Raw genomic sequence first — 10,133 nt, 5'->3', positions numbered from 1 at the left:
TACTAAAAAGTGGGTATAAAATTCTCCATATTCCACAAAACTCCAGAGTATCCACTATGAAGATGTCACAGATTTACTGAGCTCAGCTATGGCAGTTGTCCCCAAGGTTCAGGAACAAGCAAAAATAGAACTGTGGTGATTGACAGGCTCAGAACCAAAGACAGATTTTCACTGAGAGCTTTTTTTTTTTTTCAATTTTGAGTCAAAAGTCATTTTGTGGTTTGAACTAGAAATATGCAAGAAACATCTATTATATGAAATTATATTTTCACAGCTATGGATGTCAAATAGAATTCTATGAATGTCAAAAAAGCTATAGCGATAGAAATAACACTGATAGAGGGCAAAATGGATCCTTGGTTTCATGTTGTTCAGCTTCAGTTATTACAACTAAAAACCAACAATCAGGACCGAAACCTAGGAGTAGTGATGGACTCTGACCTGAACCTCCAGAGCCACATAAAGACAGTTACAAAGTCGGCCTTCTATCACTTGAAGAACATTTCCAGGATTAAAGGTCTAATGTCTCAGCCAGATCTAGAGAAACTCATCCATGCGTTTATCTTCAGTCGCATTGATTACTGCAACAGCTTCTTCACAGGTCTGTCCAACAAATTAGTGAGAACGCTGCTGCTCGCGTTCTCACTAAAACCAGGAAGATAGAGCACATAACACCAGTTTTAAAGTCCCTACACTGGCTCCCTATAGCTCAAATAATAGACTTTTAAATACTGTTGTTAGTTTATAAATCACTGAACGGCTTAGCACCACAATACATTAAAGATCTGCTGTTGTTGTATCAATCTTCCAGACCTCTCAGGTCTTCCGGTTCTGGTCTGCTCTGCATCCCCAGAACCAGAACCAAACAAGGAGAAGCAGCATTCAGCATCTATGCACCACAAATTTGGAACAAATTTCCAGAAAACTGTAAAACAGCTGAAACACTGACTTCCTTTAAATCTCGACTAAAAACCCACTTGTTTAGGATTGTATTTGAAACGTAATCTATTACAAATTTAATGACGGAACTTTACTTAATGTCATGTTTTGATTGTTGATTCTATGTTGCATTGTGTTTCTGTGTTTGTAATGATGTAAAGCACTTTGAAATGCTTTGCTGCTGAAATGTGCTATACAAATAAAATTTGATTTGATTTTTGTTTATGCAATATTTTGACTCTACAATCTGAACATAGAGGTCAGCTCCACTTCGTCAGATTGGGTACATCTGAGGCCCGGGTGTTTCTTATGTTCTTCACCAACCATAAATCATATTTTGATCACTGTGTTTATAACTCCTTCCCTGATAATGAACCCGTCCTTCAGTCTTTTCACAAATGATTGCCTTTGGATTCAAACTGTACCTTCTTGCAGTTAATCTGTAGATCGTTTGTAAAACTGAAAGCATGGAGGCCAAGTCTAGACCCAACATATTTCTGTGACACTCCAGAGGGGGCCACAGAAATAGAACTTCAAGATAACAGTTGTGTGTTTACATATTTTTTTATCAGCCAAATCAAATCAGGTTTTATATGGGCAGGGCCAAATTACATCATTTTGAATAATATTAAATACTATTTAACCTTCAGAAGTACAAATCAAATGCATAGAAAACTCTATTTTAACAGTTTGTTAATAGGTAGTTTTAGCTATACATTCTGCCACATCTGGCCCTTTGAGGACATTTGTGATCTTGATGTGGACCAAAATGAAAATCACTTTGACACCAATGCTGTAGATCATGAACACCTCTCAAATTACATTTCTCAGCACTAATGCTTTGTCAAGCTTCTTGACATGTTGCTCTTCTGTCATGTTGGCAGTTGACATCATCATTAATATGTCCCTGGCAGAAGCTTAGGGGTCAGGAAGTCCAGCTATGAGATGGCTTAAAATGATGACATTAACCCGGTGCTACTTGGCAGTGTAATTTCAGGCAGTGTATGTTCTATGTGGTGCTGCATGATAGGACAAAAATAACTGGCATTCTCCTTCTATCACGTAGAGTTTGGCAGCAGACACTGATCTCACCATATAAATACTGCTCTCTCCACGGGTGGTGTCAAAACCCAAGGTTAACTCTGTTTGTGCTGGCAGCATCATAAAATATGTGCTTCTGTTTCAAATCAGTCCAGGAGAAGATGAAGTTGTACGGGGCACTCCACATACCGGGCACACACATTGAATGCATAATTTCATCCAAAGGCACATTAACTTTGAGACAGCTAATGACAGAGATAGAAACACAAAGACAATTCTGATTGGTACAAGTTGAAGCGGGTGGAGAAGGTTGCCAAGGAGAAGTCCTGAGTAAGAGGTGTGACACGTGTGCGTCACTGTTTTTTTTCTTTTTAAATATACAACTGTACCCTCGTCTCTTGTGCGTATGTCTGTCCTTCAGTCCTGCCACGTCAGACAACATGTTCCAGCACCCACCACCATCACGACCCCCATCACCAAGGATAAGTGGGTGGGGGCCTCCGCCTGTTTTCCTATTTTGAAGATCACTTTCAAAGTCATGGCTCCACATGTAATGAGGAGGAAAATATTTCTGACTGCTACATCTCCCTCCTGTCCACAGCTCGTCAGCAAGTGCAAGGATGTTCTGTCAGCACATGCCAATCTGAATGTGGAGAAATACACACAAACACATGCAAACACATCAATGCAGAGAGGTGTCAAGTGCTTTGAGTGGTACTGTACCCTTCCTCTGAATCAGCTGTGAAAGTAAAATTGTTGTAGTAATGAATAGACTTAAAGTGACATTTAGAGGAGACAATCTCAATCAGTAGAGAGAGCAGAGCATGACTGCACATGCATATAAACTAAACAAAAAAAAACTTGCTTGCAGAATCAAATGAATAATAAATGTATTGATGCCCTGCATCCTGTGGTACTGTTACATAAAGAAGGAGGCAACTAACTGTTACTAAAGGACATCTTGGCATAAAATTTACTATAAAACACACTACAAATCAAATTTGATTTAATTCATCAAATTAAATCTAGAATATATCCCCTCTCTCTCACCCCATTTATTTTCAATTTTTGCTTAGTATTTTTTTATATCTTGTCGATCACAGATGAGTTTAGTTATAACAAGGGAGGGGGATCAAATATTTATATATTTCAAGTCACGTGAAACCTTCAGAATTTCTTTTAACCTTATTTATAAGGAACAGTGTCAAGAGACACCTGAACAACCAATTGAAATGCACAAATCAACACAAAATACCAAATAAAACGTTAAAAATAGGAAGAATCATTCATTGATACAATTTATCCATCCATCCATCCATGATCTTCCAGAGTCGGGTAGCAGGGGCAGCAGCTTCAGCAGAAAGACCCTGACTTCCCTCTCCTCAGCCTCTTGGGCCAGCTCCTCCAACCCTAACCCCAAGCCGTTCAGGTGAGAAACAAACTCCCTCCAGTGTGTCTTGGGCTTTCCTCTGGGTCTCCTCCTGATGGTACATGCCTGGAATACCTCACCAGTGTTTCCTCTCCATGTGGAGAAAACTTGTCTCTGAGTCCCTCCTGGATGACTGATCTTTTCACCCCATCTATAAGGGAGATCCCAGACACCCTGCGGAGAAAACTCATTTTGGCCGCTTGTATCTGTGATCTCGTTTTTACGGTCACTGGCCAAAGCTTGTGACCATAGATGAGTCTAGGAATGCAAGGCTTCGGTTTGCAGCTCTCATTTCACTATGATAGATCGGTTCAGCACCCACATCACTGCAGATGCAACAACAATCCCCCTATCGATCTCCCACTCCATTTTTTCCTCATTCACTAACAAGACCCCGAGATACTTAAGCTCCTCCAATTGACGCAGGGCCTTTTCCTGACCCTCAGTTGAAATCTTCTGAGATGATTTCACACTTTTAAAATGGAGATCATGAAAATTAAACTTACATGGTACTTCCTAACCTCGCACTGCTTTCAGTAAATGCTATAATTAATTTAGTCATATAACAGATCGACTCAGTAATTGTTAACCCTGTAAGCTGCATATCAAATAATAATCTTTTCAATAATTTATAATGGCCCCTCCAGCACAGACATAAACTGATGTTTCCACAAGCATAAGTTTTCCAGGTTGAGTGTTATGTTTGTAAAGTTTTGTGTCAGGCGTTTTATTTGGAACGTGCTTTTGCAACTTTTACATTGTGCTCACCCCAACCCACATCTGTGATCCCCAGCCCCACTACTTCCTTGGTCATCAGTTTAGATTATGTACATTAGTTTTGTTATATACTTTGTTTCTTGCTGTTGCTGCACAATTTTTGTTTGCTTTATTAAAGCAAACAAAAATAGTTTGCTTTGAAATTGAAAGGGAGTTTTCATCATGGGCTCAGCTTCAGTGGGGTCTAGTTGTTTATTGACATTTACTTTGTGCCACAGGGGCAAGGGAAACAACTGCCAGACTGTGATTAATTGTTTTCAAACTTTTTCCTGCAAGTAGGAAGAAGTATTCATTTATTTGACTAAAACCAATAATCACTTGCATTTTTGACTTTCATTAAAACAGAGAATATTTAATTGGCAATTACAGCCTTTAATTAAAGTTCCCTGTCAAGTGTTAACTGAGATCTGCTTTTCGCTGTCAGTTACTGTGACAACTGTTTAATTGTCCTTCTCTGCTCAGGGTCCTCAGTTTATTCAATGACACTCACCGCCCCAAGGAAACCAAACTAAAAGACAGGTTGTATCAATATGTTTATATTCTCCAAAAAAACTAAATGTTCACTTAAGATTTATATTAGCAGCTTTTAAAATAAGAACTGCTAAATTAAATCACAGAACAGCTACTGTATTTATTGTTAGTGAAACCATATGGAATGTGCTGTATAGTAGTAACCCATTCTTCCCTATCTTAATAGTGGTAATAAATTGTATCACATTATGTAGTGCTGCTGTTATTAAACTTAAACAGCTTGTAGGTTTTGCTCCAAAAATACTTTACAGAAGACAGTTGATCACAAACATAACTGGGCACTTCACACTATTGTGGCAAATTCTTATGACATAATTTCTATATGGCAAATACTACTTTAAAATGAACAACGCAATGAAAAGATTACAAGATACTTACAAGTCTGTATTGTATAAATCTATCATCACTTGAAATATGGTTGGCATACCCTATTATCAGTATTTCATTAATTTCAATAAATATGTTCACACTGACAGAAATAGGAAGTTCAGTCCAGTGGTGCTATCCACCTTTATTTGTGTATATATTCAGAATTACTATTCCAATTGATTGAAGAATAATCAAAATGGCAACAAGTCAATGTTCAGCTCCAAACTATTAGCAGGGGGCCCACTGTTTAGAAAATTACATGGGCGGAAAAGGTTACAACTTGCCACACTGAGTGACTGAAAGAGAAATGGTTCACCACTTCATGAAATAATAACATTAAATTGGAGTTCAAGAGTTCTTCGGACTGTAATTTGTGAAGAATGGTGGCTCAAACATCATGATATTGGGATGTTTACTGATGTATCATCCACTCATCCATGATTTATTCAAGAAATCATGGATGAGTTTGAACACATCAATATTCTTGGAGAGGTCTTGTTCTCCTGTGCTGACGAAATGACCTTGGGTATTTCAGCAAGACAACAACCCCAAACATACCAGAGAGCAAATACCATCTTGGTTTTAAACCAAGATAATTAATGTTTTGGAGTGGCACACCAAAACATTACCGATCTTAATTCAACAGAAAAGCTTGTGGACTGACATCAAATATACTGTTTTTGAAGAATATAAGAAATGCAAAGTAATTAAGGAATGTACTCCAATCCTCCTGGGCTGGAATCCATGGTTAACAGGTGCCAGAAGATTCTCTATTCCATGCATACAGATGCAAAATTGTGAAGTATTTTTCTATTTAAATGGTAAATGTTTGAATTTGTAAAGAAAAAAATACAGTCATTTTCCTTTTTCCTCACTGTCTGTAGTGGTAACAAATTGGATAAATTTTCTTCATGCCTCGATTTGAATAGAAGTCAGATTGCCCAGTCCAAAAAATGTAATAGAAACAAGTACAAAGATTTCTAGCATTTCTCACTTTTTTTAAAGGGTCAGCCATTATTAAAAAAAAGAGTAATTCATAGACAAACTGGTTTATGTGAAAAAAACACCAGCAATTCTTCCAATATTTATTCTTGAATGGTTCCATGCCCAGAACAAATATTTGAAAGGTATATTTACAAGTTAGACATTTCAGTGTAATTGTCGTTATTGCACTAATGAGCTATTTGACTGAATATTTCAGGTCACACTTCACAGCAGCCTTAGCGAACAAAGTGAGATGGGATACAACAAGAGCATAATTACTAGACAAGTCATACATACAGGAGCTGAACTGCTGCACCGTAACCAGAAATAAAATGCCTAACCTTTCCTGTTCTCTCCTCTAAAACGTCCAATAATTTGAACTTCAATGAAGAAAAAGGAGAAATGTCCCTATCAGTTTTACTCCAATCTAATGGATGTTATAGAGGGAGTCACAGCAAGGAGTTTTGCCATCACTTATATCTACCTTCCTTATCATTTAACACCTTCCTATTTGGCAAATGCCAGTGTTTTATAGACAAACCTAACTCCACAGTACATGTATGCATTCTAAAGACTTTGTGTCAGCATTACTCAGTAAGGGGCATTAAGACATCTGAGCATGAGATAAATTGAATGGCTGGTGCAGAAGCACTAGGAAAGTGAGTTAAGAGCAGACAGATACCATGAAACATCTCCCATAGCCTGTTAGTCAAAGCAGCTCTACATATCATCTTCCTCTTCTCTCTTCGCCCCTTTAGCTGAACTGTCATTCTACCCCAAAAAGTGTGATGGATTGACTTCACTTGCTGTTTATCTCAACCCAACAAAAGTCCCAGTTTTGAAAAAAAAGCAATTTTGGAAAGTACCAATGTACCATTTTGTCATGTAGTGCCTGATATTTTGACTTTAGTAAGGCACATTTATGGATCAGTTTGCAGAATATCAGTTTGATTGCATATATTAAAATAAAGATATGTGTTACTTGAAATTCAGCATTCTACAAAAAACTTGCATACTTAGTTAACTCATTATTTTCAAAATATTAAGCACATTATTAAACATTACAAAAGGTAGAAAATGTTACACTCCTCCTAGAGGAAAATTTATCACAAAGGTATAACAAGAAAATAGAAATAGTTAAGTTGATGCGACCATTATATGAACTATTTGCTCAAAAAATAATCATGAATGCATTTTTTGTTACTTTTATTATGAAAAAAACTTATTTTTTAATGTTCACATTTCAACTCTCTTTCACATTTATCCCTCTACGTCTCACACTATTACTGTGCCAGCGCAAATTTAAATACACATAGTATCCAACGCCTCCGAGGCTCCACTAAATAATACGCTGCACATCATCACATGATGTTATTCATCTGTAGTCATGAACAGATGGCATGGTGTGAGTGCCATGTTAATAATGTCCTCCAATCAGTCATTTGGGGAACTGTAGTTAGAACTGCTCGTATAATGACACATGGGAGGAGATTAAAGGTGAGCTATGACCTTCCTGGGATTACACCCAGGCCTAGTAATCTGTTGAGACTGGAAGACACACTCTGCTGCATCTTAAAATATTCTGTCACTGTCTCCATCTGACCAGAGATCAACGGAGAAAATATTGCCACACAGCAGCTGACGTTTATTACCTTGCCTTGACTGATGTCCTATTTGCCTCTTATTTCTCCTTGAGGCCCGATTTGACACCCATTTCTTCTGTTGACAAATTTCATCAGCTCGGGCAAAACAACAGTGGATAAACTAAATTTCTTTGTATTAAAAATCTCTCTCTCTTTCTTTCTCTACTCGCGCTCACAAAAGAGGAAAATTGCAAGATGTCTAGACAGGCTGAGACCTTGCGGGGATAAAGGGGGGATGGTTGAGGGAGCTGTCCTCCAGAATCTTACTGATTGGCAAATTGTCAAACACTGCCACCCTGTGGCAAACTGGATACATAACGAGGGTTTCTTGTGACATGCAGCTCTCAGACTTGATAAACTGCTGTGAGGAAAAAGATAGGTTATCCAGTAATAAATACGTTTGTTTTACGGGGAAACCTGTAACGTGTGTATCATGTGCAAGTAAATTATTCTGCCTTTTAAGGTTGAACAGTTTCCGTTACTCATGATGTTTTTTTTAATGTGTAGACAACATGAAAGACAATAATCTAAAATCAGCCTGATCTTCTTGGCCCTTTTCAACATTGTGAAATCAGTAAGAATGTAAAGGCCTGGGGGTTGTGAGCATAAATATTTAAGAAGTTGCAGGCAACTGGCAGACCTAGATGTGAAATAAAAACAGAATAAAGAATACTTTAATAACTGTCAGGTCAATACTTATAACAGAATCAAGAGTGGTATTTCCTGATGTACATTTTCAAGATATCAACCAATTTATATTAATGCTCTGTGGCGATCCCAAAATTAAACCATGACAGAGATGTTGTCTCTCCTCTGGTTTTGATGTGGATTTAAAACAAATTATAAGATATTTTTTTTAAGGAGGCAGCAGAGCAGAAAGACCATGAATAATTTCTGGCCAAAAAAAAGAACAGATCTAATAGCAAATTTAAAAAAAACACTGCAGATATTATTTCCATATTTGAATTATTTAACACACAAAATAGACTGCATTTAAAATCAAAGTTGATAGATCCCGAACATTGGAATTGTTAAATTTAATCATATTTTAGGTAGTATCTCCCGTAAATGCTACATTCACTGAAAAATGTCTATAAGGAAGAGATTACATGTTGTCTTCAGAATTTAACTCAAAATGGAAAGTTTGATTTTATTATTTCATTCTCAGCTCCAGTCGTAGGTTTTGACAGATTTGTAAACATGAATCAATATTTGAACTTTTCATCAAAGGTTCTCTGGTCTTCTGCCCATTTCAGCTCGCCAGCTAAAATGTTTTATCTAAAAAAATCTCCTTTCTCAAACCTGAAAAATAATAAGTCTGACGTTTGGAGCTCTTGCTCTTTATTTAAATGCCATCCTCGGCTGCATTGGATCATCTATTATTTGAGTGGGTGGGAGGGGATCTGTGAAGTTTTTTTTATTTTATTTTATTTAGTTTTGGAGGGAGGGGTTGATTTTGACGACGCTGCATTTTATTGATACTGTGAGTTGACTTTGACGGAGGAGACATCACGAGCTTGGACGCAAAACTGTCCATGCTGACAGACAAGCACACAAACATCCGCACACCAGACATAACTTACTTTTTGGTTTCAGCACAAACCGACGCGGTTCGTTGTGGGTGTTCCTGTCTCAGTTGTCATGTTCATGCTAGCTTGTAGCTTCCACCGTCAAACATTTTCCCGGTCCAGATGTTCAAGCCAAGCTGTTTCCGGATTGAAGCGCACCGGGAGGGAGTCACATGATTACGTGATAATGGCGTCACCAGGACGTTGTTTTTTTTTCATTAAACTGAGTAGCGTATTTTGATTACAGGTTTCTTTTTTTTTCAGTGTTACGATTATTTTATTTATTTGTATACTTTGATAAGAGTTTACTTGCGTTAGAAGTTATTGTATTGTATATTTTTGTATTTTTTTAAATCTCTTTTTAACCTGCCTGGATGTCCACCCACAACTTTTTTTTCACCTGAAGATGAGCACAATAAACACCATCTAAAGTGAACTACGGTATTGGCCTATCATTTTTGTCCAAGTCATAACAGAGCCCCCCCAACACACACACACACACACACACACACACACACACAGTAACTTAAGGAAATCGTGTAGTTTTAACAATAATATTTATAACACATTGAACGTTGACATAGTGTGATTTTTTGTTCTTGCCACTGGAGGGCAATGCAGCACTATTCTTAGAGTCACTTTGAACATTTCACAGGAGAACTACTTTCAGAATCTATAATTCATATTGTCTCAAAAGACAGAAAATCTAAAAGATAAATAAATATTAATAATAAAATAGTAAAATGTCAAAAAATATGCAGAAGAAAACAATTTAGTTCAAATTCACATACATCTCAGATTGGAATTCATTTTAAACAAAGACCCAAATCATACCTTGTATGCCGTCAGCTC

The sequence above is a fragment of the Xiphophorus hellerii genome, chromosome 20 (genome assembly GCF_003331165.1).
Source record: "Xiphophorus hellerii strain 12219 chromosome 20, Xiphophorus_hellerii-4.1, whole genome shotgun sequence".
Lineage (NCBI taxonomy): Eukaryota > Metazoa > Chordata > Actinopteri > Cyprinodontiformes > Poeciliidae > Xiphophorus > Xiphophorus hellerii.
Note: the sequence above shows the minus strand (reverse complement) of the source record.